We start from the raw sequence: 27699 nt of genomic DNA on the forward strand, positions 1-27699 counted from the left end.
TGGCGCAATCTGTTAGTGTGTTTGGTTATTAATCAAAGGGTTGGTGGTTCAATCCCACCCAGGGATGTAATTGACCTTGTTATCAGATTTTGGTGATCTTTAAGTAGACAAGTCAAAATTTCAAACCCCCTTCTTATGGTGTAGGGTACCTGGCCTACTCTGATGTAATCAGAGTTAGATTTGAATCAGTGATTTTATAAAAAAAACAGCTAGGAAGCACAATTTAGCAGTGGGTTGCAGAGAAAAAGAAATATGCTGGCAGAAAAATCCAATTGAGTGATTAAACAGCTCTTCATTTTCTGGCTTTATTTTTATGCTAACGAATTTGTTCTCTGAAAAGTGTCCACAAAGCCAAGTATCTGATTAACATATTTGTAGGGATGGTTTTTCACCTATTACTAAATTAAACTTGCTTCATTGGAAAGGCAGCAAGATGCATCCTCATTTCAATATCTACTGAAATAATACAGGTTGACACCCGGAAACATTAACGCCACTGCATCCTTGCTGCTTTCTCATGTGGAAGTCTGTTTAATGTGAAAACAAGGTGATATCTAATTAGCACACAGGTAAGGAATTAAGAAAATCTTTATTTAAGGGTGAAGATGTTTCTCACAAAATCGTTGCCCCAATGCATCATTGAAATTCAAGCTGGAAAGATGATTTTAATATATCACTTGTACATTTTGTATTGCTCTTCTGGTGACACTGTAGTTTGTTTTTGTCAATTACCATTTTAATAATCGGGTAAAGAAAATTAATTGGATTTTTGAAAGAAAACAATACTGTCAATATACTATTAAAACAAATTAAAATGGTAAAAGTTATTGTACTTTAAGTAAAAAAAAAAGCTAAAATATCAATCCCAGTTTTGGATTATTTTAATGAACAAAAAAAAAATGCATATAGCAAAGGATAGTTTCAATCTGCCTACCTCTGGGTTATGGGCCCAGCATGCTTCCATTGCAGTACTCTGCTGCACATGTAAGTGCAAGAGATCCTGAAGCACTCACTCATCATGCGAAAGTAACAATGTGTTTCTTCATTGGTTGCTGGAAGAAACATCTTACAAAAACTCTCCAGATTATTGACTTTTTAAAGTTTTTCTAGGAAACGTTCTAGATAAATGCTTATTAGTCTTTGTCAGTATGTACTTTTCGCAAAGTGTCTCTGTGGCGCGATCGGTTAGTGTGTTCAGCTATTAATCAAAAGGTTGGTGGTTCAATCCCATCCAGGGACGTAATTGACCTTGTGATCAGATTTTGGTAATATTTAAGTAGACAAGTCAAAATTGCAAACCCCCTCTTATGGTGTAGGGTACCTGGCCTTCTCTGATGTAATCAGAGTTAGATTTGATTAAGTGATTTTATAAAAAAAACAGCTAGGAAGCACAATTTAGCAGTGGGTTGCAGAGAAAAAGAAAAATGCTGGCAGAAAAATCCAATTGAGTGATTAAACAGCTCTTCATTTTCTGGCTTTATTTTTATGATAACAAATTTGTTCTCTGAAAAGTGTCCACAAAGCCAAGTATCTGATTAACATCTTTGTAGGGATGGTTTTTCACCTATTACTAAATTAAACTTGCTTCATTGGAAAGGCAGCAAGATGCATCCTCATTTCAATATCTACGGAAATAATACAGGTTGACACCAGGAAACATTAACGCCACTGCATCTTTGCTGTTTTCTCATGTGGAAGTCTGTTTAATGTGAAAACAAGGTGATATCTAATTAGCACACAGGTAAGGAATTAAGAACATCTTTATTTAAGGGTGAAGATGTTTCTCACAAAATCGTTGCCCCAATGCATCATTGAAATTCAAGCTGGAAAGATGATTTTAATATATCACTTGTACATTTTGTATTGCTCTTCTGGTGACAATGTAGTTTGTTTTTGTCAATTACCATTTTAATAATCGGGTAAAGAAAATTAATAGGATTTTTGAAAGAAAACAATACTATTAAAACAAATTAAAATGGTAAAAGTTATTGTACTTTAAGTAAAAATAAAAGAGCAAAAATATCAATCCCAGTTTTGGATTACTTTAATTAACAAAAAAAATGCATATAGCAGAGGATAGTTTCAATCTGCCTACCTCTGGGTTATGGACCCAGCATGCTTCCATTACAGTACTCTGCTGCACATGTAAGTGCAAGAGATCCTGAAGCACTCACTCATCATGGGAAAGTACCAATGTGTTTCTTCATTGGTTGATGGAAGAAACATCTTACAAAAACTCTCCACATTATTGACTTTTTAAAATGTTTCTAGGAATCATTCTAGATGAATGCTTATTAGCCTTTGTCAGTAAGTACTTTTGCAAAGTGTCGCTGTGGCGCAATCAGTTAGTGTGTAAGGCTATTAACCAAAAGGTTGGTGGTTCAATCCCACCCAGGGACTTAATTGACCTTGTTATCAGATTTTGGTGATCTTTAAGTAGACAAGTCAAAATTTCAAACCCACTGTTATGGTGTAGGGTACCTGGCCTTCTCTGATGTTTAGATTTGATTCAGTGATTTTATAAAAACAGCTAGGAAGCACAATTTAGCAGTGGGTTGCAGAGAAAAAGAAATATGCTGGCAGAAAAATCCAATTGAGTGATTAAACAGCTCTTCATTTTCTGGCTTTATTTTTATACTAACAAATTTGTTCTCTGAAAAGTGTCCACAAAGCCAAGTCTCTGATTAACACCTTTGTAGGGATGGTTTTTCACCTATTACTAAATTAAACTTGCTTCATTGGAAAGGCAGCAAGATGCATCCTCATTTCAATGTCTACTGAAATAATACAGGTTGACACCAGGAAACATTAACGCCACTGCATCCTTGCTGCTTTCGCATGTGGAAGTCTGTTTAATGTGAAAACAAGGTGATATCTAATTAGCACACAGGTAAGGAATTAAGAAAATCTTTATTTAAGGGTGAAGATGTTTCTCACAAAATCGTTGCCCCAATGCATCATTGAAATTCAAGCTGGAAAGATGATTTTAATATATCACTTGTACATTTTGTATTGCTCTTCTGGTGACAATGTAGTTTGTTTTTGTCAATTACCATTTTAATAATCGGGTAAAGAAAATTAATTGGATTTTTGAAAGAAAACAATACTGTCAATATACTATTAAAACAAATTAAAATGGTAAAAGTTATTGTACTTTAAGTAAAAATAAAAGAGCAAAAATATCAATCCCAGTTTTGGATTACTTTAATTAACAAAAAAAAATGCATATAGCAGAGGATAGTTTCAATCTGCCTACCTCTGGGTTATGGACCCAGCATGCTTCCATTACAGTACTCTGTTGCACATGTAAGTGCAAGAGGTCCTGAAGCACTCACTTATCATGGGAAAGTACCAATGTGTTTCTTCATTGGTTGATGGAAGAAACATCTTACAAAAACTCTCCACATTATTGACTTTTTAAAATGTTTCTAGGAATCGTTCTAGATGAATGCTTATTAGCCTTTGTCAGTATGTTCTTTTGCAAAGTGTTGTTTTGGCGCAATCAGTTAGTGTGTAAGGCTATTAACCAAAAGGTTGGTGGTTCAATCCCACCCAGGGACTTAATTGACCTTGTTATCAGATTTTGGTGATCTTTAAGTAGACAAGTCAAAATTTCAAACCCCCTGTTATGGTGTAGGGTACCTGGCCTTCTCTAATGTAATCAGAGTTAGATTTGATTCAGTGATTTTATAAAAACAGCTAGGAAGAACAATTTAGCAGTGGGTTGCAGAGAAAAAGAAATATGCTGGCAGAAAAATCCAATTGAGTGATTAAACAGCTCTTCATTTTCTGGCTTTATTTTTATACTAACAAATTTGTTCTCTGAAAAGTGTCCACAAAGACAAGTCTCTGATTAACACCTTTGTAGGGATGGTTTTTCACCTATTACTAAATTAAACTTGCTTCATTGGAAAGGCAGCAAGATGCATCTTCATTTCAATGTCTACTGAAATAATACAGGTTGACACCAGGAAACATTAACGCCACTGCATCCTTGCTGCTTTCGCATGTGGAAGTCTGTTTAATGTGAAAACAAGGTGATATCTAATTAGCACACAGGTAAGGAATTAAGAAAATCTTTATTTAAGGGTGAAGATGTTTCTCACAAAATCGTTGCCCCAATGCATCATTGAAATTCAAGCTGGAAAGATGATTTTAATATATCACTTGTACATTTTGTATTGCTCTTCTGGTGACAATGTAGTTTGTTTTTGTCAATTACCATTTTAATAATCGGGTAAAGAAAATTAAGTGGATTTTTGAAAGAAAACAATACTGTCAATATACTATTAAAACAAATTAAAATGGTAAAAGTTATTGTACTTTAAGTAAAAATAAAAGAGCAAAAATATCAATCCCAGTTTTGGATTACTTTAATTAACAAAAAAAAATGCATATAGCAGAGGATAGTTTCAATTTGCCTACCTCTGGGTTATGGACCCAGCATGCTTCCATTACAGTACTCTGCTGCACATGTAAGTGCAAGAGGTCCTGAAGCACTCACTTATCATGGGAAAGTACCAATGTGTTTCTTCATTGGTTGATGGAAGAAACATCTTACAAAAACTCTCCACATTATTGACTTTTTAAAATGTTTCTAGGAATCGTTCTAGATGAATGCTTATTAGCCTTTGTCAGTATGTACTTTTGCTAAGTGTAGCTGTGGCGCAATCAGTTAGTGTGTAAGGCTATTAACCAAAAGGTTGGTTGTTCAATCCCACCCAGGGATTTAATTGACCTTGTTATCAGATTTTGGTGATCTTTAAGTAGACAAGTCAAAATTTCAAACCCCCTGTTATGGTGTAGGGTACCTGGCCTTCTCTGATGTAATCAGAGTTAGATTTGATTCAGTGATTTTATAAAAACAGCTAGGAAGCACAATTTGGCAGTGGGTTGCAGAGAAAAAGAAATATGCTGGCACAAAAATCCAATTGAGTGTTTAAACAGCTCTTCATTTTCTGGCTTTATTTTTATGCTAACTAATTTGTTCTCTGAAAAGTGTCCACAAAGCCAAGTATCTGATTAACATATTTGTAGGGATGGTTTTTCACCTATTACTAAATTAAACTTGCTTCATTGGAAAGGCAGCAAGATGTATCCTCATTTCAATATCTACTGAAATAATACAGGTTGACGCCAGGAAACATTAACGCCACTGCATCCTTGCTGCTTTCTCATGTGGAAGTCTGTTTAATGTGAAAACAAGGTGATATCTAATTAGCACACAGGTAAGGAATTAAGAAAATCTTTATTTAAGGGTGAAGATGTTTCTCACAAAATCGTTGCCCCAATGCATCATTGAAATTCAAGCTGGAAAGATGATTTTAATATATCACTTGTACATTTTGTATTGCTCTTATGGTGACAATGTAGTTTGTTTTTGTCAATTACCATTTTAATAATAGGGTAAAGAAAATTAAGTGGATTTTTGAAAGAAAACAATACTGTCAATATACTATTAAAACAAATTAAAATGGTAAAAGTTATTGTACTTTAAGTAAAAATAAAAGCGAAAATATCAATCCCAGTTTTGGATTACTTTAATGAACAAAAAAAAAAATTCATATAGCAAAGGATAGTTTCAATCTGCCTACCTCTGGGTTATGGGCCCAGCATGCTTCCATTGCAGTACTCTGCTGCACATGTAAGTGCAAGAGATCCTGAAGCACTCACTCATCATGCGAAAGTACTAATGTGTTTCTTCATTGGTTGCTGGAAGAAACATCTTACAAAAACTCTCCAGATTATTGACTTTTTAAAGTTTTTCTAGGAAACGTTCTAGATGAATGCTTATTAGTCTTTGTCAGTATGTGCTTTTTGCAAAGTGTCGCTGTGGCGCAATCAGTTAGTGTGTATGGTTATTAACCAAAAGGTTGGTGGTTCAATCCCACCCAGGGACGTAATTGACCTTGTTATCAGATTTTGGTGATCTTTAAGTAGACAAGTCAAAATTTCAAACCCCCTGTTATGGTGTAGGGTACCTGGCCTTCTCTGATGTAATCAGAGTTAGATTTGATTCAGTGATTTTATAAAAACAGCTAGGAAGCACAATTTAGCAGTGGGTTGCAGAGAAAAAGAAATATGCTGGCAAAAAAATCCAATTGAGTGATTAAACAGCTCTTCATTTTCTGGCTTTATTTTTATGCTAACAAATTTGTTCTCTGAAAAGTGTCCACAAAGCCAAGTCTCTGATTAACACCTTTGTAGGGATGGTTTTTCACCTATTACTAAATTAAACTTGCTTCATTGGAAAGGCAGCAAGATGCATCCTCATTTCAATGTCTACTGAAATAATACAGGTTGACACCAGGAAACATTAACGCCACTGCATCCTTGCTGCTTTCGCATGTGGAAGTCTGTTTAATGTGAAAACAAGGTGATATCTAATTAGCACACAGGTAAGGAATTAAGAAAATCTTTATTTAAGGGTGAAGGTGTTTCTCACAAAATCGTTGCCCCAATGCATCATTGAAATTCAAGCTGGAAAGATGATTTTAATATATCACTTGTACATTTTGTATTGCTCTTCTGGTGACAATGTAGTTTGTTTTTGTCAATTACCATTTTAATAATAGGGTAAAGAAAATTAAGTGGATTTTTGAAAGAAAACAATACTGTCAATATACTATTAAAACAAATTAAAATGGTAAAAGTTATTGTACTTTAAGTAAAAATAAAAGAGCAAAAATATCAATCCCAGTTTTGGATTACTTTAATTAACAAAAAAAATGCATATAGCAGAGGATAGTTTCAATCTGCCTACCTCTGGGTTATGGGCCCAGCATTTTTCCATTGCAGTACTCTGCTGCACATGTAAGTGCAAGAGATCCTGAAGCACTCACTCATCATGGGAAAGTACCAATGTGTTTCTTCGTTGGTTGATGGAAGAAACATCTTACAAAAACTCTCCAGATTATTGACTTTTTAAAGTTTTTCTAGGAAACGTTCTAGATGAATGCTTATTAGCCTTTGTCAGTATGTACGTTTGTAAAGTGTCTCTGTGGCGCAATCTGTTAGTGTGTTTGGTTATTAATCAAAGGGTTGGTGGTTCAATCCCACCCAGGGATGTAATTGACCTTGTTATCAGATTTTGGTGATCTTTAAGTAGACAAGTCAAAATTTCAAACCCCCTTCTTATGGTGTAGGGTACCTGGCCTACTCTGATGTAATCAGAGTTAGATTTGAATCAGTGATTTTATAAAAAAAACAGCTAGGAAGCACAATTTAGCAGTGGGTTGCAGAGAAAAAGAAATATGCTGGCAGAAAAATCCAATTGAGTGATTAAACAGCTCTTCATTTTCTGGCTTTATTTTTATGCTAACGAATTTGTTCTCTGAAAAGTGTCCACAAAGCCAAGTATCTGATTAACATATTTGTAGGGATGGTTTTTCACCTATTACTAAATTAAACTTGCTTCATTGGAAAGGCAGCAAGATGCATCCTCATTTCAATATCTACTGAAATAATACAGGTTGACACCAGGAAACATTAACGCCACTGCATCCTTGCTGCTTTCTCATGTGGAAGTCTGTTTAATGTGAAAACAAGGTGATATCTAATTAGCACACAGGTAAGGAATTAAGAAAATCTTTATTTAAGGGTGAAGATGTTTCTCACAAAATCGTTGCCCCAATGCATCATTGAAATTCAAGCTGGAAAGATGATTTTAATATATCACTTGTACATTTTGTATTGCTCTTCTGGTGACAATGTAGTTTGTTTTTGTCAATTACCATTTTAATAATCGGATAAAGAAAATTAATTGGATTTTTGAAAGAAAACAATACTGTCAATATACTATTAAAACAAATTAAAATGGTAAAAGTTATTGTACTTTAAGTAAAAATAAAAGCTAAAATATCAATCCCAGTTTTGGATTACTTTAATGAACAAAAAAAAAATGCATATAGCAAAGGATAGTTTCAATCTGCCTACCTCTGGGTTATGGGCCCAGCATGCTTCCATTGCAGTACTCTGCTGCACATGTAAGTGCAAGAGATCCTGAAGCACTCACTCATCATGCGAAAGTACTAATGTGTTTCTTCATTGGTTGCTGGTGAAACATCTTACAAAAACTCTCCAGATTATTGACTTTTTAAAGTTTTTCTAGGAAACGTTCTAGATGAATGCTTATTAGTCTTTGTCAGTATGTGCTTTTTGCAAAGTTTCTCTGTGGCGCAATCGGTTAGTGTGTTCAGCTATTTATCAAAAGGTTGGTGGTTCAATCCCACCCAGGGACGTAATTGACCTTGTGATCACATTTTGGTGATATTTAAGTAGACAAGTCAAAATTGCAAACCCCCTCTTATGGTATAGGGTACCTGGCCTTCTCTGATGTAATCAGAGTTAGATTTGATTAAGTGATTTTATAAAAAAACAGCTAGGAAGCACAATTTAGCAGTGGGTTGCAGAGAAAAAGAAAAATGCTGGCAGAAAAATCCAATTGAGTGATTAAACAGCTCTTCATTTTCTGGCTTTATTTTTATGATTACAAATTTGTTCTCTGAAAAGTGTCCACAAAGCCAAGTATCTGATTAACATCTTTGTAGGGATGGTTTTTCACCTATTACTAAATTAAACTTGCTTCATTGGAAAGGCAGCAAGATGCATCCTCATTTCAATATCTACGGAAATAATACAGGTTGACACCAGGAAACATTAACGCCACTGCATCTTTGCTGTTTTCTCATGTGGAAGTCTGTTTAATGTGAAAACAAGGTGATATCTAATTAGCACACAGGTAAGGAATTAAGAAAATCTTTATTTAAGGGTGAAGATGTTTCTCACAAAATCGTTGCCCCAATGCATCATTGAAATTCAAGCTGGAAAGATGATTTTAATATATCACTTGTACATTTTGTATTGCTCTTCTGGTGACAATGTAGTTTGTTTTTGTCAATTACCATTTTAATAATCGGGTAAAGAAAATTAATTGGATTTTTGAAAGAAAACAATACTGTCAATATACTATTAAAACAAATTAAAATGGTAAAAGTTATTGTACTTTAAGTAAAAATAAAAGAGCAAAAATATCAATCCCAGTTTTGGATTACTTTAATTAACAAAAAAAAATGCATATAGCAGAGGATAGTTTCAATATGCCTACCTCTGGGTTATGGACCCAGCATGCTTCCATTACAGTACTCTGCTGCACATGTAAGTGCAAAAGATCCTGAAGCACTCACTCATCATGGGAAAGTACCAATGTGTTTCTTCATTGGTTGATGGAAGAAACATCTTACAAAAACTCTCCACATTATTGACTTTTTAAAATGTTTCTAGGAATCGTTCTAGATGAATGCTTATTAGCCTTTGTCAGTATGTACTTTTGCAAAGTGTCGCTGTGGTGCAATCAGTTAGTGTGTAAGGCTATTAATCAAAAGGTTGGTGGTTCAATCCCACCCAGGGACTTAATTGACCTTGTTATCAGATTTTGGTGATCTTTAAGTAGACAAGTCAAAATTTCAAACCCCCTGTTATGGTGTAGGGTACCTGGCCTTCTCTGATGTAATCAGAGTTAGATTTGATTCAGTGATTTTATAAAAACAGCTAGGAAGCACAATTTAGCAGTGGGTTGCAGAGAAAAAGAAATATGCTGGCAGAAAAATCCAATTGAGTGATTAAACAGCTCTTCATTTTCTGGCTTTATTTTTATGCTAACAAATTTGTGCTCTGAAAAGTGTCCACAAAGCCAAGTATCTGATTAACACCTTTGTAGGGATGGTTTTTCACCTATTATTAAATTAAACTTGCTTCATTGGAAAGGCAGCAAGTGATGTCATCCAAGCATTGGGTCAAAGTTGGCTTCAAACCTCGTCTGCTTATGAAAAGAGAAAAGGGGTATGCAGGGCATGGCGGCCTTTTGCGGTGCTTGGATGACCCCTAGTTCGCATTAAATAATGCAGTCGAGTTTCCCACATTTGGGGAAATCACAGAGGTCAGCATACCCAGAATGCAATGAATGAACCGCACCCTGGGAGAACAGTCTTCATGACCATGGTATCTCCTATGCAAAATAAGTATGATTTGGGATAGGGCTGGGGAGGGCCGCTGCTCAGGCACATCTCTGTCAAGTAAAGGAGATTCAACTGAGGCAGCACAAGGGAACTCTCATCTGGGGACAACAACTGCAGGGAGAACACATATTTTCAGATGAACATGGGAGGGCAGAAGGCTGCCTAATACTGAAACACCCCCAAACAACAAACCAAATGCAACAACTAGTGCAAGCATTCCTGGGGGAAGGCCTGCAGCAGATGGATTTGCATATGGCGATGTCATCCAAGCAGTGGGTCAAAGTTGGCTTCAACCCTCGTCTGCATATGAAAAGAGAAAAGGGGTGTGCAGGGCATGGCGGCCTTTTGCGGCACTTGGATGACCCCTAGTTCGCATTAAACACCTCCACCCTCCGTCGGTGTGGGGCTCATGTTGGCTATGCCCCAGCCCCTGAAGGATTCAAGCTGATTTCTTGCCGCAGCTGGGCACTGTAACAGCTCCAGAGCTGCTCTGTAAGGCAAGTAAAAGGGTGTGGGCCCTGCAGCAATACCTGTAGTTCGCATTGTGCGAGACCCCTAGTTCGCATTAAACACCCCCACCCTCCTTCGGTGTGGGGCTCATGTTGGCCATGCCCCAGCCCCTGAAGCATTCACGCTGATTTCTTGCAGCAGCTGGGCACTGTAACAGCTCAAGAGCTGCTCTGTAAGGCAAGTAAAAGGGTGTGGGCCCTGCAGCACTACCTGTAGTTTGCATTGTGCATTGGAAGGCACAAAGTAAGCAGACGGGAGGAGAAGTCAGGATAGTGCACAAGGGTATAGACGGGAGGGGCTCAAGAAAAAAGAAGTGGAAACAGACAGCAAACTAGGCTTCCAATGCACAATGCAAACTACAGGTAGTGCTGCAGGGCCCACACCCTTTTACTTGCCTTACAGAGCAGCTCTGGAGCTGTTTAATCACTCAATTGGATTTTTCTGCCAGCATAATTTTTCTCTTACGTCCTAGAGGATGCTGGGGATTCCGTAAGGACCATGGGGGATAGACGGGCTCCGCAGGAGACATGGGCACTTTAAGAAAGACTTTAGATCTGGGTGTGCACTGGCTCCTCCCTCTATGCCCCTCCTCCAGACCTCAGTTTACTACTGTGCCCAGAGGAGACTGGGTGCTTTTCAGGGAGCTCTCCTGAGTTTCCTGACAGAAAGTATATTTGTTAGATTTTTTTATTTTCAGGGAGCCTGCTGGCAACAGACTCCCTGCATCGAGGGGCGGAGGGGAGAGATGCACACCTACTTCTGTGAGTTGATAGGCTCTGCTTCTTAGGCTACTGTACAGCATTAGCTCCAGAGGGATCGGTACGCAGGTCTCACCCTCGCCGTCCGTCCCAGAGCCGCGCCGCCGTCCCCCTCGCAGAGCCGGAAGATAGAAGCCGGGTGAGTATGAGAAGAAAAGAAGACTTCAGAGGCGGCGGAAGACTTCATGATCTTCACTGAGGTAACGCACAGCAGTAAAGCTGTGCTCCATTGCTCCAATACACCTCACACACGGCAGTCAGTGTAAGGGTGAAGGGCGCAGGGGGGACGCCCTGGGCAGCAATATAGACCTCTCTTTGGCAAAATAAATATATATGCAGCTAGGCACTGTATATATATATATAAGAGCCCCCGCCATTTTTTTACTATATTTGAGCGGGACAGAAGCCCGTCGCTGAGGGGGTGGGGCTTCTCCCTCAGCACTCACCAGCGCCATTTTCTCCACAGCACCGCTGAGGGGAAGCTCCACGGACTCTCCCCTGCTTATACCACGGTAGAAAGAGGGTCTTAAAGAAGAGGGGGGCACATAATTAGGCGCATATATATATGGAAATACAGCGCTACTGGGTAAACATAAAATTATTGTGTTTTTTTCCTGGGTCATATAGCGCTGGGGTGTGTGCTGGCATACTCTCTCTCTCTGTCTCTCCAAAGGGCCTTGTTGGGGAACTGTCCTCAGATAAGAGGATTCCCTGAGTGTATGGTGTGTCGGTACACGTGTGTCGACATGTCTGAGGTAGAAGGCTCTCCTAGAGAGGAGCAGGAGCAAATTAATGTGGTGTCTCCATCGACAACGCCGACACCTGACTGGATGGATATGTGGAATGTTTTAAGTGCTAATGTAAACTTATTACACAAGAGATTAGACAAAGCTGAAGCTAGGGAACAGTCAGGGAGTCAACCCATGCCTGTCCCTATGTCGCAGGGACCTTCGGGGTCTCAAAAGCGCCCACTATCCCAAATAGTTGACACAGATACCGACACAGATTCTGACTCCAGTGTCGACTACGATGATGCAAAGTTACAGCCAAAATTGGCTAAATGTATTCGATATATGATTATTGCAATAAAAGATGTTTTGCACATCACAGAGTCCCCTGTCCCTGACACGAGGGTACACATGTATAAGGGAAAGAAACCTGAGATAACCTTTCCCTCCTCACATGAGTTGAACGAATTATGTGAAAAAGCTTGGGAATCTCCAGACAAAAAGCTGCAGATTCCCAAAAGGATTCTTATGGCGTATCCTTTCCCGCCAATGGACAGGATACGGTGGGAATCCTCCCCTAGGGTGGATAAAGCATTGACACGCTTATCCAAAAAGGTAGCGCTGCCATCCCAGGATACGGCTACCATCAGGGACCCTGCTGACCGCAAGCAGGAGGTTACCCTAAAGTCCATTTACACACATTCTGGTACCTTACTCAGACCGGCAATTGCGTCGGCCGGGGTTGTAGCGCGGTGGCAGCATGGACAGATACCTTATCAGCAGAGATTGAGACCCTAGATAAGGATGCTATGTTATTGACCATAGGGCATATAAAAGATGCTGTCCTATATATGAGAGATGCTCAAAGTGACATTAGTCTACTGGGTTCTAGAATAAACGCTATGTCGATTTCTGCTAGACGAGTCCTATGGACCCGGCAATGGACAGGTGATGCCGACTCAAAAAGGCATATGGAGGTTTTACCTTACAGGGGTGAGGAATTGTTTGGGGAAGGTCTCTCGGACCTAGTCTCCACAGCTACAGCTGGTAAATCAAATTTTTTGCCTTATATTCCCTCACAGCCTAAGAAAGCACCACATTATCAAATACAGTCCTTTCGATCACAGAGAAACAAGAAAGTACGAGGTGCGTCCTTTCTTGCCAGAGGTAAGGGCAGAGGGAAGAAGCTGCACAACACAGCTAGTTCCCAGGAACAGAAGTCCTCCCCGGCCTCTACAAAATCCACCGCATGACGCTGGGGCTCCGCTAAAGGAGTCCGCCCAGTTGGGGGCACGTCTTCGAGTTTTCAGCCACATCTGGGTTCATTCGCAGGTGGATCCCTAGGCAATAGAAATTGTTTCTCAGGGTTACAAGCTGAAATTCGAAGAGGTGCCTCCTCGCCGGTTTTTCAAATCGGCCCTACCATCTTCTCCCCAGGAAAGGGAGATAGTGTTAAATGCAATTCACAAATTGTATCTTCAACATATGCAGATGAGGGTTCCAGCCAACTTTGGCCCACTGCTTGGATGACATCACCGTATGCAAATCCGTCTTCTGCAGACCTTCTCCCAGGAATGCTTGTACTAGTTGTTGCATTTGGTTTGTTGTTTGGGCGTGCTTCAGTATTAGGCAGCCTTCTGCCCTCCCATGTTCATCTGAAAATATGTGTTCTCCCGGCAGTTGTTGTCCCCAGATGAGAGTTCCCTTGTGCTGCCTCAGTTGAATCTCCTTTACTTGACAGAGATGTGCATGAGCAGCGGCCCTCCCCAGCCCTATCTCAAATCATACTTATTTTGCATAGGAGATACCATGGTCATAAAGATTGTTCTCCCAGGGTGAGGTTCATTCATTGCATTCTGGGTATGCTGACCCCTGTGATTTCCCCAAATGTGGGAAACTCAACTGCATTATTTGTGGTAGTGGGGGACTGTGTTTGTGTTTTCCTCTGGTCAGCTCTGGTAAAAGTCAGATTTCTTTGTCTCAGATCTTCCTCTAGCCTTGTTCTTCTTTCGAGAGTTCCATTGTGCTGCCTCAGTTTGACCTCCTTCACTTGACAGGGGGGTACCCGAGCAGCGACCCTCCCCAGCTCTAGCCCAACTCCTACATACCTGCCAGGTGAGATACTATGATCATGAAGGTGCTTCTCCCAGGGCAAGGCTCACCCATTGCACTCTGGGTGTGCTGCTCCTGCGATTTCCCCAAATGTGGGAAACTTGACTGCATAATTTGTGTTTCCCCTGGTCGGCTCTCGTATAATTCAGATCTCTTTGTCTCAGGTCTCTCTCCAGCCTAGTTTGCTGTCTGTTTCCACTTCTGTTTTCTTGAGCCGCTCCCTTCTATGCCCTTGCGCACTATCCTGACTTCTCCCGTCTGCTTACTTTGTGCCTTCCAACGCACAATGCGAACTACAGGTAGTGCTGCAGGGCCCACACCCTTTTACTTGCCGTACAGAGCAGCTCTGGAGCTGTTACAGTGCCCAGCTGCTGCAAGAAATCAGCTTGAATGCTTCAGGGGCTGGGGCATAGCCAACATGAGCCCCACACCGAAGGAGGGTGGAGGTATTTAATGCGAACTAGGGGTCATCCAAGCACCGCAAAAGGCCGCCATGCCCTGCATAACCCTTTTCTCTTTTCATATGCAGATGAGGGTTCCAGCCAACTTTGGCCCACTGCTTGGATGACATCACCGTATGCAAATCCGTCTTCTGCAGACCTTCTCCCAGGAATGCTTTTACTAGTTGTTACATTTGGTTTGTTGTTTGGGGGTGCTTCAGTATTAGGCAGCCTTCTGCCCTCCCATGTTCATCTGAAAATATGTGTTCTCCCTGCAGTTGTTGTCCCCAGATGAGAGTTCCCTTGTGCTGCCTCAGTTGAATCTCCTTTACTTGACAGAGATGTGCATGAGCAGCGGACCTCCCCAGCCCTATCCCAAATCATACTTATTTTGCATAGAAGTTTCCATGGTCATGAAGATTGTTCTCCCAGGGTGAGGTTCATTCATTGCATTCTGGGTATGCTGACCCCTGTGATTTCCCCAAATGTGGGAAACTCGACTGCATTAATTGTGGTAGTGGGGGACTGTGTTTGTGCTTTCCTCTGGTCAGCTCTGGTAAAAGACAGATTTCTTTGTCTCAGATCTTCCTCTAGCCTTGTTCTTTTTTCGAGAGTTTCCTTGTGCTGCCTCAGTTAGATCTCCTTCACTTGACAGGGGGGTGCCCGAGCAGCGACCCTCCCCATCTCTAGCCCAACTCCTACTTACCTGCCAGGTGAGATACTATGATCAGGAAGGTGCTTCTCCCAGGGCAAGGCTCACCCATTGCACTCTGGGTGTGCTGCTCCTACGATTTCCCCAAATGTGGGACACTTGACTGCATAATTTGTGTTTCCTCTAGTCGGCTACTCGTATAATTCAGATCTCTTTGTCTCAGGTCTCTCTCCAGCCTAGTTTGCTGTCTGTTTCCACTTCTCTTTTCTTGAGCCGCTGCCTTCTATGCCCTTGTGCACTCTCCTGACTTCTCCTGTCTGCTTACTTTGTGCCTTCCAACGCACAATGCAAACTACAGGTAGTGCTGCAGGGCCCACACCCTTTTACTTGCCTTTCAGAGCAGCTCTGGAGCTGTTACAGTGCCCAGCTGCTGCAAGAAATCAGCTTGAATGCTTCAGGGGCTGGGGCATAGCCAACATGAGCCCCACACCGACGGAGGGTGGAGGTGTTTAATGCGAACTAAGGGTCATCCAAGCGCCGCAAAAGGCCGCCATGCCCTGCATACCCCTTTTCTCTTTTCATATGCAGATGAGGGTTCCAGCCAACTTTGGCCCACTGCTTGGATGACATCACCGTATGCAAATCCGTCTTCTGCAGACCTTCCCCCAGGAATGCTTGTACTAGTTGTTGCATTTGGTTTGTTGTTTGGGGTGCTTCAGTATTAGGCAGCCTTCAGCTCTCCCATGTTCATCTGAAAATATGTGTTCTCCCTGCAGTTGTTGTCCCCAGATGAGAGTTCCCTTGTGCTGCCTCAGTTGAATCTCCTTTACTTGAAAGAGATGTGCCTGAGCAGCGGCCCTCCCCAGCCCTATCCCAAATCATACTTATTTTGCATAGGAGATACCATGGTCATGAAGATTGTTCTCCCAGGGTGAGGTTCATTCATTGCATTCTGGGTATGCTGACCCCTGTGATTTCCCCAAATGTGGGAAACTCGACTGCATTATTTGTGGTAGTGGGGGACTGTGTTTGTGCTTTCCTCTGGTCAGCTCTGGTAAAAGTCAGATTTCTTTGTCTCAGATCTTCCTCTAGCCTTGTTCTTTTTTTGAGAGTTTCCTTGTGCTGCCTCAGTTGGATCTCCTTCACTTGACAGGGGGGTGCCCGAGCAGCGACCCTCCCCAGCTCAAGCCCAACTCCTACTTACCTGCCAAGTGAGATACTATGATCAGGAAGGTGCTTCTACCAGGGCAAGGCTCACCCATTGCACTCTGGGTGTGCTGCTCCTACGATTTCCCCAAATGTGGGACACTTGACTGCATAATTTGTGTTTCCTCTGGTCGGCTACTCGTATAATTCAGATCTCTTTGTCTCAGGTCTCTCTCCAGCCTAGTTTGCTGTCTGTTTCCACTTCTCTTTTCTTGAGCCCCTGCCTTCTATGCCCTTGTGCACTCTCCTGACTTCTCCTGTCTGCTTACTTTGTGCCTTCCAACGCACAATGCAAACTACAGGTAGTGCTGCAGGGCCAACACCCTTTTACTTGCCTTACAGAGCAGCTCTGGAGCTGTTACAGTGCCCAGCTGCTGCAAGAAATCAGCTTGAATGCTTCAGGGGCTGGGGCATAGCCAACATGAGCAGCAAGATGCAGCACTGGACTATTAGTAATGTACTGTTGTATGCTGAGCACCACAATGCAGCACAAGACAATGAGCAGTGATACTGAGCACTGATGAGGATACTACTGAGAACTGACACTGAGCAGGAGAGACACACTACTAGTATTACTGAGCAGCAATAAGTAACCACTGATACTGGGCACTGATATTGAGATTTCCACTGAGAGAACATAGCCACGTCCTCTCCGCTCTCTCTTCAATGCACGAGTAAAAATGGCGGCAACGCGCAGCTCTTTATATGGAATCCGAATCTCGCGAGAATCTGACAGCGGGATGATGACATTTTCCCATGTTCAGGTTTTCATAGTCAGGCGGGAACAACCGAGCCTGCCACGGACCAGTGTAAACCACGTGGAGTTCGTCGGGAATTCGGTTCTCGGAGAACCGAACCCGCTCCTCTATATATACTATATTACTATGTTACTGTAGTATACAGAACACCACAATGCAATGAGCAGTGATAGTGAGCACTGATGAGGATACTAGAACTGACACTGAGCAGCAAGATGCAGCACTGGACTATTAGTAATGTACTGTAGTATGCTGAGCACCACAATGCAGCACAAGACAATGAGCAGTGATACTGAGCACTGATGAGGATACTACTGAGAACTGACACTGAGCAGGAGAGACACACTACTAGTATTACTGAGCAGCAATAAGTAACCACTGATACTGAGCACTGATATTGAGATTTCCACTGAGAGAACATAGCCACGTCCTCTCCGCTCTCTCTTCAATGCACGAGTAAAAATGGCAGCAACGCGCAGCTCTTTATATGGAATCCGAATCTCGCAAGAATCCGACAGCGGGATGATGACATTTTCCCTTGTTCAGGTTTTCCGAGTCAGGCGGGAACAACCGAGCCTGCCTCGGACCAGTGTAAACCACGTGGAGTTCGTGGGGAATTCGGTTCTCGGAGAACCGAACCCGCTCCTCTCTACCTTATACCCATCAATTTTTTTATTTTCAATCTAAGCCCCTGCAGTTTTCTGTAAGCATCTGCTTCGCTATGATGATCAACAAGTCACAAGGGCAAACACTCAGGGCTTGAGGCGTAGATCTTAGGACCAGCTGCTACAAGCATGGCAGAGGTGTCACTATCACTGGTGACACCCAGAAAGGTAGCGAGGGAGATTGTAATGCAGTGCGCGCAGATAAACAGCGCAATGGTAAAAAGGAGGCATGGTTTCATAGGTAGGGGCGTGGCCTGGTGGCCTGAATCTACATTTTGTTGCTCCGGGTGTCCCGGGGGTTGGGGGCTGCACCCGGGGACTAGTGTGTGAGCTGTGCTGGCTCCTGCACAGTGACAGGGCATGGCCACCCAGCATGACGCCTCCCTTCTTGACCATGCAGTCGCACTGCAGTTCAGCGTGATCATAAAAAATGGTGTAGGCTCCTGCTGGTGCAGGCTGTAGAGAAAAGCTGCTGTGACCACGCCCCCTGTGTCTCCTCCGTTGCAGACCCCATTTTGAAGCCTTGCCCCCGGACTAAGAGAAAAGTATGCCCTTGCGCACTATCCTGACTTCTCCTCCCGTCTGCTTAATTTGTGCCTTCCAACGCACAATGCGAACAACAGGTGGTGCTGCAGGGCCCACACCCTTTTACTTGCCTTACAGAACAGCTCTGGAGCTGTTACAGTGCCCAGCTGCTGCAAGAAATCAGCTTGAATGCTTCAGGGGATGGGGCATGGCCAACATGAGCCCCACACCAAAGGAGGGTGGGGGTGTTTAATGCGAACTAGGGGTCATCCAAGCACTGCAAAAGGCCGCCATGCCCTGCATGCCCCTTTTCTCTTTTCATATGCAGATGAGGGTTCCAGTCAACTTTGGCCCACTGCTTGGATAACATCACCGTATGCAAATCCGTCTGCTGCAGACCTTCCCCAAGGAGTGCTTGTACTAGTTGTTGCATATGGTTTGATATTTGATGGTGCTTCAGTATTAGGCAGCCTTCCGCCCTCCCATGTTCATCTGAAAAGATGTGGTCTCCCTGCAGTTGTTGTCCCCAGATGAGAGTTCCCTTGTGCTGCCTCAGTTGAATCTCCTTTACTTGACAGAGATGTGCCTGAGCAGCGGCCCTCACCAGCCCTATCCCAAATCATACTTATTTTGCATAGGAGATACCATGGTCATGAAGATTGTTCTCCCAGGGTGAGGTTCATTCATTGCATTCTGGGTATGCTGACCCCTGTGATTTTCCCAAATGTGGGAAACTCGACTGCATTATTTGTGGTAGTGGGGGACTGTGTTTGTGCTTTCCTCTGGTCAGCTCTGGTAAAAGTCAGATTTCTTTGTCTCAGATCTTCCTCTAGCCTTGTTCTTCTTTCGAGAGTTCCCTTGTGCTGCCTCAGTTGGATCTCTTTCACTTGACAGGGGGGTGCCCGAACAGCGACCCTCCCCAGCTCTAGCCCAACTCCTACTTACCTGCCAGGTGAGATACTATGATCATGAAGGTGCTTCTCCCAGGGCAAGGCTCACCCATTGCACTCTGGGTGTGCTGCCCCTGCGATTTCCCCAAATGTGGGAAACTTGACTGCATAATTTGTGTTTCCCCTGGTCGGCTCTCGTATAATTCAGATCTCTTTGTCTCAGGTCTCTCTCCAGCCTAGTTTGCTGTCTGTTTCCACTTCTCTTTTCTTCAACCGCTCCCTTCTATACCCTTGTGCACTATCCTGACTTCTCCTCCCGTCTGCTTACTTTGTGCCTTCCAATGCACAATGCAAACTACAGGTAGTGCTGCAGGGCCCACACCCTTTTACTTGCCTTACAGAGCAGCTCTGGAGCTGTTACAGTGCCCAGCTGCTGCAAGAAATCAGCTTGAATGCTTCAGGGGATGGGGCATGGCCAACATGAGCCCCACACCAAAGGAGGGTGGAGGTGTTTAATGCGAACTAGGGGTCATCCAAGCACCACAAAAGGCCGCCATGCCCTGCACGCCCCTTTTCTCTTTTCATATGCAGATGAGGGTTGAAGCCAACTTTGACCCACTGCTTGGATGACATCACCGTATGCAAATCCGTCTTCTGCAGAACTTCCCCCAGGAATGCTTGCACTAGTTGTTGCATTTGGTTTGTTGTTTGGGGGTGCTTCAGTATTAGGCAGCCTTCTGCCCTCCCATGTTCATCTGAAAATATGTGTTCTCCCTGCAGTTGTTGTCCCCAGATGAGAGTTCCCTTGTGCTGCCTCAGTTGAATCTCCTTTACTTGACAGAGATGTGCATGAGCAGCGGCCCTCCCCAGCCCTATTCCAAATCATACTTATTTTGCATAGGAGATACCATGGTCATGAAGATTGTTCTCCCAGGGTGAGGTTCATTCATTGCATTTTGGGTATGCTGACCCCTGTGATTTCCCCAAATGTGGGAAACTTGACTGCATTATTTGTGGTAGTGGGGGACTGTGTTTGTGCTTTCCTCTGGTCAGCTCTGGTAAAAGTCAGATTTCTTTGTCTCAGATTTTCCTCTAGCCTTGTTCTTCTTTCGAGAGTTCCATTGTGCTGCCTCAGTTGGATCTCCTTCACTTGACAGGGGGGTACCCGAGCAGCGACCCTCCCCAGCTCTAGCCCAACTCCTACTTACCTGCCAGGTGAGATACTATGATCATGAAGGTGCTTCTCCCAGGGCAAGGCTCACCCATTGCACTCTGGGTGTGCTGCCCCTGCGATTTCCCCAAATGTGGGAAACTTGACTGCATAATTTGTGTTTCCCCTGGTCGGCTCTCGTATTATTCAGATCTATTTGTCTCAGGTCTCTCTCCAGCCTAGTTTGCTGTCTGTTTCCACTTCTCTTTTCTTCAGCCGCTCCCTTCTATACCCTTGTGCACTATCCTGACTTCTCCTCCCGTCTGCTTACTTTGTGCCTTCCAATGCACAATGCAAACTACAGGTAGTGCTGCAGGGCCCACACCCTTTTACTTGCCTTACAGAGCAGCTCTGGAGCTGTTACAGTGCCCAGCTGCTGCAAGAAATCAGCTTGAATGCTTCAGGGGATGGGGCATGGCCAACATGAGCCCCACACCAAAGGAGGGGGGAGGTGTTTAATGCGAACTAGGGGTCATCCAAGCACTGCAAAAGGCCGCCATGCCCTGCATGCCCCTTTTCTCTTTTCATATGCAGATGAGGGTTCCAGTCAACTTTGGCCCACTGCTTGGATAACATCACCGTATGCAAATCCGTCTGCTGCAGACCTTCCCCCAGGAGTGCTTGTACTAGTTGTTGCATATGGTTTGATATTTGATGGTGCTTCAGTATTAGGCAGCCTTCCGCCCTCCCATGTTCATCTGAAAAGATGTGGTCTCCCTGCAGTTGTTGTCCCCAGATGAGAGTTCACTTGTGCTGCCTCAGTTGAATCTCCTTTACTTGACAGAGATGTGCCTGAGCAGCTGCCCTCACCAGCCCTATCCCAAATCATACTTATTTTGCATAGGAGATACCATGGTCATGAAGATTGTTCTCCCAGGGTGAGGTTCATTCATTGCATTCTGGGTATGCTGACCCCTGTGATTTTCCCAAATGTGGGAAACTCGACTGCATTATTTGTGGTAGTGGGGGACTGTGTTTGTGCTTTCCTCTGGTCAGCTCTGGTAAAAGTCAGATTTCTTTGTCTCAGATCTTCCTCTAGCCTTGTTCTTCTTTCGAGAGTTCCCTTGTGCTGCCTCAGTTGGATCTCTTTCACTTGACAGGGGGGTGCCCGAACAGCGACCCTCCCCAGCTCTAGCCCAACTCCTACTTACCTGCCAGGTGAGATACTATGATCATGAAGGTGCTTCTCCCAGGGCAAGGCTCACCCATTGCACTCTGGGAGTGCTGCCCCTGCGATTTCCCCAAATGTGGGAAACTTGACTGCATAATTTGTGTTTCCCCTGGTCGGCTCTCGTATAATTCAGATCTCTTTGTCTCAGGTCTCTCTCCAGCCTAGTTTGCTGTCTGTTTCCACTTCTCTTTTCTTCAACCGCTCCCTTCTATACCCTTGTGCACTATCCTGACTTCTCCTCCCGTCTGCTTACTTTGTGCCTTCCAATGCACAATGCAAACTACAGGTAGTGCTGCAGGGCCCACACCCTTTTACTTGCCTTACAGAGCAGCTCTGGAGCTGTTACAGTGCCCAGCTGCTGCAAGAAATCAGCTTGAATGCTTCAGGGGATGGGGCATGGCCAACATGAGCCCCACACCAAAGGAGGGTGGAGGTGTTTAATGCGAACTAGGGGTTATCCAAGCACCGCAAAAGGCCGCCATGCCCTGCACGCCCCTTTTCTCTTTTCAAATGCAGATGAGGGTTGAAGCCAACTTTGACCCACTGCTTGGATGACATCACCGTATGCAAATCCGTCTTCTGCAGAACTTCCCCCAGGAATGCTTGCACTAGTTGTTGCATTTGGTTTGTTGTTTGGGGGTGCTTCAGTATTAGGCAGCCTTCTGCCCTCCCATGTTCTTCTGAAAATATGTGTTCTCCCTGCAGTTGTTGTCCCCAGATGAGAGTTCCCTTGTGCTGCCTCAGTTGAATCTCCTTTACTTGACAGAGATGTGCATGAGCAGCGGCCCTCCCCAGCCCTATTCCAAATCATACTTATTTTGCATAGGAGATACCATGGTCATGAAGATTGTTCTCCCAGGGTGAGGTTCATTCATTGCATTTTGGGTATGCTGACCCCTGTGATTTCCCCAAATGTGGAAAACTTGACTGCATTATTTGTGGTAGTGGGGGACTGTGTTTGTGCTTTCCTCTGGTCAGCTCTGGTAAAAGTCAGATTTCTTTGTCTCAGATTTTCCTCTAGCCTTGTTCTTCTTTCGAGAGTTCCATTGTGCTGCCTCAGTTGGATCTCCTTCACTTGACAGGGGGGTACCCGAGCAGCGACCCTCCCCAGCTCTAGCCCAACTCCTACTTACCTGCCAGGTGAGATACTATGATCATGAAGGTGCTTCTCCCAGGGCAAGGCTCACCCATTGCACTCTGGGTGTGCTGCCCCTGCGATTTCCCCAAATGTGGGAAACTTGACTGCATAATTTGTGTTTCCCCTGGTCGGCTCTCGTATAATTCAGATCTATTTGTCTCAGGTCTCTCTCCAGCCTAGTTTGCTGTCTGTTTCCACTTCTCTTTTCTTCAGCCGCTCCCTTCTATACCCTTGTGCACTATCCTGACTTCTCCTCCCGTCTGCTTACTTTGTGCCTTCCAATGCACAATGCAAACTACAGGTAGTGCTGCAGGGCCCACACCCTTTTACTTGCCTTACAGAGCAGCTCTGGAGCTGTTACAGTGCCCAGCTGCTGCAAGAAATCAGTTTGAATGCTTCAGGGGATGGGGCATGGCCAACATGAGCCCCACACCAAAGGAGGGGGGAGGTGTTTAATGCGAACTAGGGGTCATCCAAGCACTGCAAAAGGCCGCCATGCCCTGCATGCCCCTTTTCTCTTTTCATATGCAGATGAGGGTTCCAGTCAACTTTGGCCCACTGCTTGGATAACATCACCGTATGCAAATCCGTCTGCTGCAGACCTTCCCCCAGGAGTGCTTGTACTAGTTGTTGCATATGGTTTGATATTTGATGGTGCTTCAGTATTAGGCAGCCTTCCGCCCTCCCATGTTCATCTGAAAAGATGTGGTCTCCCTGCAGTTGTTGTCCCCAGATGAGAGTTCACTTGTGCTGCCTCAGTTGAATCTCCTTTACTTGACAGAGATGTGCCTGAGCAGCTGCCCTCACCAGCCCTATCCCAAATCATACTTATTTTGCATAGGAGATACCATGGTCATGAAGATTGTTCTCCCAGGGTGAGGTTCATTCATTGCATTCTGGGTATGCTGACCCCTGTGATTTTCCCAAATGTGGGAAACTCGACTGCATTATTTGTGGTAGTGGGGGACTGTGTTTGTGCTTTCCTCTGGTCAGCTCTGGTAAAAGTCAGATTTCTTTGTCTCAGATCTTCCTCTAGCCTTGTTCTTCTTTCGAGAGTTCCCTGGTGCTGCCTCAGTTGGATCTCCTTCACTTCACAGGGGGGAACCCGAGCAGCGACCCTCCCCAGCTCTAGCCCAACTCCTACTTACCTGCCAGGTGAGATACTATGATCATGAAGGTGCTTCTCCCAGGGCAAGGCTCAACCATTGCACTCTGGGTGTGCTGCTCCTGCGATTTCCCCAAATGTGGGAAACTTGACTGCATAATTTGTGTTTCCCCTCGTCGGCTCTCGTATAATTCAGATCTCTTTGTCTCAGGTCTCTCTCCAGCCTAGTTTGCTGTCTGTTTCCACTTCTCTTTTCTTCAGCCGCTCCCTTCTATACCCTTGTGCACTATCCTGACTTCTCCTCCCGTCTGCTTACTTTGTGCCTTCCAATGCACAATGCAAACTACAGGTAGTGCTGCAGGGCCCACACCCTTTTACTTGCCTTACAGAGCAGCTCTGGAGCTGTTACAGTGCCCAGCTGCTGCAAGAAATCAGCTTGAATGCTTCAGGGGCTGGGGCATAGCCAACATGAGCCCCACACCAAAGGAGGGTGGAGGTGTTTAATGCAAACTAGGGGTCAGCCAAGCGCCGCAAAAGGCCACCATGCCCTGCACGCCCCTTTTCTCTTTTCATATGCAGACGAGGGTTGAAGCCAACTTTGACCCACTGCTTGGATGACATCACCATATGCAAATCCATCTGCGGCAGGCCTTCCCCCAGGAATGCTTGCACTAGTTGTTGCATTTGGTTTGTTGTTTGGGGGTGCTTCAGTATTAGGCAGCCTTCTGCCCTCCCATGTTCATCTTCAGGGGATGGGGCATGGCCAACATGAGCCCCACACCAAAGGAGGGTGGAGGTGTTTAATGCGAACTAGGGGTCATCCAAGCACCGCAAAAGGCCGCCATGCCCTGCACGCCCCTTTTCTCTTTTCATATGCAGATGAGGGTTGAAGCCAACTTTGACCCACTGCTTGGATGACATCACCGTATGCAAATCCGTCTTCTGCAGAACTTCACTTGACAGGGGGGTGCCCGAGCAGCGACCCTCCCCATCTCTAGCCCAACTCCTACTTACCTGCCAGGTGAGATACTATGATCAGGAAGGTGCTTCTCCCAGGGCAAGGCTCACCCATTGCACTCTGGGTGTGCTGCTCCTACGATTTCCCCAAATGTGGGACACTTGACTGCATAATTTGTGTTTCCTCTAGTCGGCTACTCGTATAATTCAGATCTCTTTGTCTCAGGTCTCTCTCCAGCCTAGTTTGCTGTCTGTTTCCACTTCTCTTTTCTTGAGCCGCTGCCTTCTATGCCCTTGTGCACTCTCCTGACTTCTCCTGTCTGCTTACTTTGTGCCTTCCAACGCACAATGCAAACTACAGGTAGTGCTGCAGGGCCCACACCCTTTTACTTGCCTTTCAGAGCAGCTCTGGAGCTGTTACAGTGCCCAGCTGCTGCAAGAAATCAGCTTGAATGCTTCAGGGGCTGGGGCATAGCCAACATGAGCCCCACACCGACGGAGGGTGGAGGTGTTTAATGCGAACTAAGGGTCATCCAAGCGCCGCAAAAGGCCGCCATGCCCTGCATACCCCTTTTCTCTTTTCATATGCAGATGAGGGTTCCAGCCAACTTTGGCCCACTGCTTGGATGACATCACCGTATGCAAATCCGTCTTCTGCAGACCTTCCCCCAAGAATGCTTGTACTAGTTGTTGCATTTGGTTTGTTGTTTGGGGTGCTTCAGTATTAGGCAGCCTTCAGCTCTCCCATGTTCATCTGAAAATATGTGTTCTCCCTGCAGTTGTTGTCCCCAGATGAGAGTACCCTTGTGCTGCCTCAGTTGAATCTCCTTTACTTGAAAGAGATGTGCCTGAGCAGCGGCCCTCCCCAGCCCTATCCCAAATCATACTTATTTTGCATAGGAGATACCATGGTCATGAAGATTGTTCTCCCAGGGTGAGGTTCATTCATTGCATTCTGGGTATGCTGACCCCTGTGATTTCCCCAAATGTGGGAAACTCGACTGCATTATTTGTGGTAGTGGGGGACTGTGTTTGTGCTTTCCTCTGGTCAGCTCTGGTAAAAGTCAGATTTCTTTGTCTCAGATCTTCCTCTAGCCTTGTTCTTTTTTTGAGAGTTTCCTTGTGCTGCCTCAGTTGGATCTCCTTCACTTGACAGGGGGGTGCCCGAGCAGCGACCCTCCCCAGCTCAAGCCCAACTCCTACTTACCTGCCAAGTGAGATACTATGATCAGGAAGGTGCTTCTACCAGGGCAAGGCTCACCCATTGCACTCTGGGTGTGCTGCTCCTACGATTTCCCCAAATGTGGGACACTTGACTGCATAATTTGTGTTTCCTCTGGTCGGCTACTCGTATAATTCAGATCTCTTTGTCTCAGGTCTCTCTCCAGCCTAGTTTGCTGTCTGTTTCCACTTCTCTTTTCTTGAGCCCCTGCCTTCTATGCCCTTGTGCACTCTCCTGACTTCTCCTGTCTGCTTACTTTGTGCCTTCCAACGCACAATGCAAACTACAGGTAGTGCTGCAGGGCCAACACCCTTTTACTTGCCTTACAGAGCAGCTCTGGAGCTGTTACAGTGCCCAGCTGCTGCAAGAAATCAGCTTGAATGCTTCAGGGGCTGGGGCATAGCCAACATGAGCAGCAAGATGCAGCACTGGACTATTAGTAATGTACTGTTGTATGCTGAGCACCACAATGCAGCACAAGACAATGAGCAGTGATACTGAGCACTGATGAGGATACTACTGAGAACTGACACTGAGCAGGAGAGACACACTACTAGTATTACTGAGCAGCAATAAGTAACCACTGATACTGGGCACTGATATTGAGATTTCCACTGAGAGAACATAGCCACGTCCTCTCCGCTCTCTCTTCAATGCACGAGTAAAAATGGCGGCAACGCGCAGCTCTTTATATGGAATCCGAATCTCGCGAGAATCCGACAGCGGGATGATGACATTTTCCCTTGTTCAGGTTTTCCGAGTCAGGCGGGAACAACCGAGCCTGCCACGGACCAGTGTAAACCACGTGGAGTTCGTCGGGAATTCGGTTCTCGGAGAACCGAACCCGCTCCTCTATATATACTATATTACTATGTTACTGTAGTATACAGAACACCACAATGCAATGAGCAGTGATAGTGAGCACTGATGAGGATACTAGAACTGACACTGAGCAGCAAGATGCAGCACTGGACTATTAGTAATGTACTGTAGTATGCTGAGCACCACAATGCAGCACAAGACAATGAGCAGTGATACTGAGCACTGATGAGGATACTACTGAGAACTGACACTGAGCAGGAGAGACACACTACTAGTATTACTGAGCAGCAATAAGTAACCACTGATACTGAGCACTGATATTGAGATTTCCACTGAGAGAACATAGCCACGTCCTCTCCGCTCTCTCTTCAATGCACGAGTAAAAATGGCAGCAACGCGCAGCTCTTTATATGGAATCCGAATCTCGCAAGAATCCGACAGCGGGATGATGACATTTCCCTTGTTCAGGTTTTCCGAGTCAGGCGGGAACAACCGAGCCTGCCTCGGACCAGTGTAAACCACGTGGAGTTCGTGGGGAATTCGGTTCTCGGAGAACCGAACCCGCTCCTCTCTACCTTATACCCATCAATTTTTTTATTTTCAATCTAAGCCCCTGCAGTTTTCTGTAAGCATCTGCTTCGCTATGATGATCAACAAGTCACAAGGGCAAACACTCAGGGCTTGAGGCGTAGATCTTAGGACCAGCTGCTACAAGCATGGCAGAGGTGTCACTATCACTGGTGACACCCAGAAAGGTGGCGAGGGAGATTGTAATGCAGTGCGCGCAGATAAACAGCGCAATGGTAAAAAGGAG

The 27699-nt window shown here is 44.5% G+C and overlaps 18 non-coding genes and 2 pseudogenes across 18 annotated transcripts; 19 read left to right on the forward strand and 1 right to left on the reverse strand.

The window, feature by feature from the left end:
* Nucleotides 1-9844: 9844 nt before the first annotated feature.
* Nucleotides 9845-10023, reverse strand: LOC135033136 (U1 spliceosomal RNA; annotated as a pseudogene).
* A 3773-nt stretch (nucleotides 10024-13796) lies between these two features.
* LOC135032979 (U1 spliceosomal RNA) lies at nucleotides 13797-13960 on the forward strand. Its single transcript, XR_010228425.1, has one exon. It is a non-coding gene; the product is annotated as a U1 spliceosomal RNA (small nuclear RNA).
* A 152-nt stretch (nucleotides 13961-14112) lies between these two features.
* Nucleotides 14113-14275, forward strand: LOC135033078 (U1 spliceosomal RNA). Its single transcript, XR_010228517.1, has one exon. It is a non-coding gene; the product is annotated as a U1 spliceosomal RNA (small nuclear RNA).
* A 671-nt stretch (nucleotides 14276-14946) lies between these two features.
* LOC135033020 (U1 spliceosomal RNA) lies at nucleotides 14947-15110 on the forward strand. The gene has a single exon (XR_010228464.1). It is a non-coding gene; the product is annotated as a U1 spliceosomal RNA (small nuclear RNA).
* Nucleotides 15111-15262: 152 nt separating this feature from the next.
* Nucleotides 15263-15426, forward strand: LOC135033086 (U1 spliceosomal RNA). The gene has a single exon (XR_010228522.1). It is a non-coding gene; the product is annotated as a U1 spliceosomal RNA (small nuclear RNA).
* A 670-nt stretch (nucleotides 15427-16096) lies between these two features.
* On the forward strand, nucleotides 16097-16260 carry LOC135032984 (U1 spliceosomal RNA). The gene has a single exon (XR_010228430.1). It is a non-coding gene; the product is annotated as a U1 spliceosomal RNA (small nuclear RNA).
* Nucleotides 16261-16412: 152 nt separating this feature from the next.
* Nucleotides 16413-16576, forward strand: LOC135033121 (U1 spliceosomal RNA). Its single transcript, XR_010228541.1, has one exon. It is a non-coding gene; the product is annotated as a U1 spliceosomal RNA (small nuclear RNA).
* Nucleotides 16577-18991: 2415 nt separating this feature from the next.
* LOC135033064 (U1 spliceosomal RNA) lies at nucleotides 18992-19155 on the forward strand. Its single transcript, XR_010228506.1, has one exon. It is a non-coding gene; the product is annotated as a U1 spliceosomal RNA (small nuclear RNA).
* Nucleotides 19156-19307: 152 nt separating this feature from the next.
* On the forward strand, nucleotides 19308-19470 carry LOC135033031 (U1 spliceosomal RNA). The gene has a single exon (XR_010228475.1). It is a non-coding gene; the product is annotated as a U1 spliceosomal RNA (small nuclear RNA).
* A 674-nt stretch (nucleotides 19471-20144) lies between these two features.
* LOC135033182 (U1 spliceosomal RNA) lies at nucleotides 20145-20308 on the forward strand. The gene has a single exon (XR_010228592.1). It is a non-coding gene; the product is annotated as a U1 spliceosomal RNA (small nuclear RNA).
* A 152-nt stretch (nucleotides 20309-20460) lies between these two features.
* LOC135033029 (U1 spliceosomal RNA) lies at nucleotides 20461-20623 on the forward strand. Its single transcript, XR_010228473.1, has one exon. It is a non-coding gene; the product is annotated as a U1 spliceosomal RNA (small nuclear RNA).
* A 674-nt stretch (nucleotides 20624-21297) lies between these two features.
* LOC135033077 (U1 spliceosomal RNA) lies at nucleotides 21298-21461 on the forward strand. Its single transcript, XR_010228516.1, has one exon. It is a non-coding gene; the product is annotated as a U1 spliceosomal RNA (small nuclear RNA).
* A 152-nt stretch (nucleotides 21462-21613) lies between these two features.
* On the forward strand, nucleotides 21614-21776 carry LOC135033073 (U1 spliceosomal RNA). Its single transcript, XR_010228512.1, has one exon. It is a non-coding gene; the product is annotated as a U1 spliceosomal RNA (small nuclear RNA).
* Nucleotides 21777-22450: 674 nt separating this feature from the next.
* Nucleotides 22451-22614, forward strand: LOC135033179 (U1 spliceosomal RNA). Its single transcript, XR_010228589.1, has one exon. It is a non-coding gene; the product is annotated as a U1 spliceosomal RNA (small nuclear RNA).
* A 152-nt stretch (nucleotides 22615-22766) lies between these two features.
* On the forward strand, nucleotides 22767-22929 carry LOC135033044 (U1 spliceosomal RNA). Its single transcript, XR_010228488.1, has one exon. It is a non-coding gene; the product is annotated as a U1 spliceosomal RNA (small nuclear RNA).
* Nucleotides 22930-23603: 674 nt separating this feature from the next.
* On the forward strand, nucleotides 23604-23767 carry LOC135033089 (U1 spliceosomal RNA). Its single transcript, XR_010228525.1, has one exon. It is a non-coding gene; the product is annotated as a U1 spliceosomal RNA (small nuclear RNA).
* A 152-nt stretch (nucleotides 23768-23919) lies between these two features.
* LOC135033094 (U1 spliceosomal RNA) lies at nucleotides 23920-24055 on the forward strand (annotated as a pseudogene).
* Nucleotides 24056-24890: 835 nt separating this feature from the next.
* On the forward strand, nucleotides 24891-25054 carry LOC135033087 (U1 spliceosomal RNA). Its single transcript, XR_010228523.1, has one exon. It is a non-coding gene; the product is annotated as a U1 spliceosomal RNA (small nuclear RNA).
* Nucleotides 25055-25724: 670 nt separating this feature from the next.
* On the forward strand, nucleotides 25725-25888 carry LOC135032995 (U1 spliceosomal RNA). The gene has a single exon (XR_010228441.1). It is a non-coding gene; the product is annotated as a U1 spliceosomal RNA (small nuclear RNA).
* Nucleotides 25889-26040: 152 nt separating this feature from the next.
* LOC135033122 (U1 spliceosomal RNA) lies at nucleotides 26041-26204 on the forward strand. The gene has a single exon (XR_010228543.1). It is a non-coding gene; the product is annotated as a U1 spliceosomal RNA (small nuclear RNA).
* The last annotated feature ends 1495 nt before the right edge of the window (nucleotides 26205-27699 follow it).

Source organism: Pseudophryne corroboree, unplaced genomic scaffold (genome assembly GCF_028390025.1).
Source record: "Pseudophryne corroboree isolate aPseCor3 unplaced genomic scaffold, aPseCor3.hap2 scaffold_567, whole genome shotgun sequence".
In the NCBI taxonomy this organism is placed as follows: Eukaryota; Metazoa; Chordata; class Amphibia; order Anura; family Myobatrachidae; genus Pseudophryne; species Pseudophryne corroboree.